Source organism: Felis catus, chromosome C2 (assembly GCF_018350175.1).
Source record: "Felis catus isolate Fca126 chromosome C2, F.catus_Fca126_mat1.0, whole genome shotgun sequence".
In the NCBI taxonomy this organism is placed as follows: Eukaryota; Metazoa; Chordata; class Mammalia; order Carnivora; family Felidae; genus Felis; species Felis catus.
The window spans coordinates 102,274,574-102,277,427 of record NC_058376.1 but is presented as its reverse complement, the minus strand read 5'-3'; the positions used below and the strand labels follow the sequence as shown (position 1 = coordinate 102,277,427).

General features: G+C 31.1%; 1 long non-coding RNA gene across 1 annotated transcript in view; it reads left to right on the top strand.

Annotated features, from left to right (window-relative positions):
• The first annotated feature begins 329 nt into the window (after nt 1-329).
• Nucleotides 330-2,854, top strand: part of LOC123379809 — a 52,164-nt gene continuing 49,639 nt past the window's right edge. Inside the window, exon 1 of the long non-coding RNA XR_006584678.1 lies at nt 330-379. This is a non-coding gene — a long non-coding RNA (uncharacterized LOC123379809). The remainder of the gene's footprint in view (nt 380-2,854) is intronic.

The window sequence follows — 2,854 nt, the reverse complement described above, 5'->3', positions numbered from 1 at the left end:
CAGTTTGGATGAATTTATTTATTTTTCTTTTCCAAATACAATGGTTAGGACTTCCAGTACTAAGTTGAATGAAAGTGGTAAAAGTAGATATCCTTGAAATTAGAAGAAAATCTTTTTTATTTTCATCATTGAGTATGATATTAGCTGGGGGTTTTAATATATGACCTTTATTATGTTGAGGTATGTTCCCTCTAAATCCACTTTGTTGAGTTTGTTATCATGAGTGGATGTTGTATTTTGTCAAATTCTTTTTCTGCATCTAACATAATGACTATATGATTTTTATCCTTTCTCCTTTGTTAATGTGATATATCATATTGATTGATTTTCAGATATTGAACGACCCTTGCATTCCTGTAATGAATCTTCCTTGATCATGGTGAGTAGTTTTTCTTAATGTGTTCTTGAATTCACTTTTCTAATACTTTGTTGAAGTTTTTTTTTGCATCTATTTTCACCAGAAACATTGGCCTGTAGTTCTCTTCTGTAGTGTCTCTGTCTTGTTTGGGTATCAAGGTAAAGCTGGACTTGCAACATAAATTTTTAAGTTTTCCTTCCTCTTCTATACTTTGGGATAGTTGGAGAAAAATGGGTATTAACTCTTCTTTAAATATTTGGTAGAATTCATCTGTGAAGCCGTCTGGTCCTGGATTTCTGTTTGTTGTAATTTTTTTTATTACCAATTCAGTTTCATTACTAGTAATTGATTTGTTCAAATTTTCTATTTCTGATTTAGTTTGGGGTTTCTAGGAATTCATCCATTTCTTCTAGGTTGTCTAATATGTTGCATATAATTTTTCATAATATTCATTTGTACTCCTTTGTATTTCTGTAGTATTGATATTTCTCCTCAATCATTTCTGATTTTATTTATTTGAATCCTCTCTCATTTTGTTGATGAGTCGTTCTAAATATTTATTAATTTTATTGCCCCTTGCAAAGCACCCACTTTTGGTTTCACTAATCATTCCTTTTTTTTTTTTTTTTGGGTCTCTGTTTCATTAATTTCTGCCTTAATCTTTATTATCTCCTTCCTTCTGCTACCTTTGGGCTCTGCTCTTTTTCTCACTCTTTTAGGTATAAGATTAGATTATTTGAGATTTTTCTGTTTCTTGAGGTAGGTCTTCCCTCTTAGAATTGCTTTTGCTGAATCTCAAAGATTTTGGAACTTTGCAGTTTCATTTTCATTTGTCTCCATGTATTTTTTTAATTTCCTTTTTGATTTCCTGGTTGCCCAATTCATTGTTTAGCATCATGTTGTTTTGCATCCATGTAGTTCTATTCTTTCTAGGTTTTTTTCTTGTAATTTATGTCTAATTTTATGCCATGGTGGTCTACCTAGTGTTTGTTTTGTCACCTAACATGTAATCTATCCTGGAAAATGTTCCATGTGCCTTTGAAAAGAATGTGTATTCTGTTGTTTTTAGATGGTTTCTTTGGTATATATCTGTTAGGTTTTTTTGGTGCAATATATTGTTCAAAGTCCCTGTTTTCTTGTTGATTTTCTGTCTGAATGATCTATCTATTGATGTAAGTGGGTTATTAAATTCCCTTGCTATTATTATATGTTTCCTTTATGTTATTATTTGCTTAATATATTTAGATGCTCTTAAGTTGGGAGCATAGATATTTACAATTGGTTTATCATCTAGTTGTATTGATCCCTTTATATGTGGGTCCTTTCTGTCTCCTGCTATGGTCTTTGTTTTAAGTCTGTTTTGTCTGACATAAGTATTGCTATCCTAGAATTTTTCTCTTCCTTTTGCAAGGTATATGTTTTTCTAGGCCTTCACTTTCAATCTGTATCTTTAGATCGGAAGTGGGTCTCTTATAGGCAGATGTAGATAGGTCTTTCTTTAATCCATTCACTCATATTACATCTTTTGATTGGAACATTTAGTCCATTTACATTTAAAGTAATTATTGATAGTCATGTGCTTATTGCCATTTTGTTGATTGTTTAATGATTGCTTCTGTAGTTCTTCTGTGTTCCTTCCTTCTTCTCTTGCTCTCTTCCATTCTCATTTGATAGCTGTCTTTGCTGTTATGGTAGACTCCTTTCTCTTTTTGTCTGTGTGTGTATCTATTAAGGGTTTTTGATTTGTGGTTATCATTAGGTTTATATATAACATCTTTATGTGTATATCAGTCTATATTAAATTGATGGTCCCTTAAGTTTGAATACATTCTAAAAGCACTAATATTTTACTCCCCTTCAATTTTTTTATTTATATGATGTTGTATGTATATCTTTTTATTTTGTGTATCATTTTACTGATATTTATAGAAAAATTAATTTCACTAATTGTGTTTTAACCTCCATACTAGGTTTCTAAGCAACTAATCTGCTACCTTTACTATCTTTTTGTGTTTTTCTGTAAAGTTGTTTTCCTTTATAATTTTCTTCTGGTTTTGTCTTTTATTCTATTTTAAAAAGTCCCTTTAAAGTTTCTTGTAAGGCTGGCTTAGTGGTGATAAACTCCTTTATCTTAACTTCTGTTTGTCTGGGAAACTCTTTATTTCTCCTTTTATTTGGAATAATAATCTTGCTAGGTGGAATATTTTTGGTTGTAGGGTTTTGTTTTGTTTTGTTTTGTTTTGTTTTGTTTTGTTTTCAGCACTTTGAATATACCATGCTGCTCCCTTTGGCCTGCAGAGTTTCTGCTGGAAAATCAGCTTTTCCAGCCTCATGGGGTTTCCCTTGTATGTAATTTTTTCTTCTTCCTTGCTGCTTTCAAAATTCTCTCCTTATCATTATTTTTTTGCCATTTTAATTATTAGTGTCTTGGTGTGGATATCCTTGGTTCAAACTGTTAGAGGATCTCTGTGTTTCTGGATTAGATGTCTATTTCTT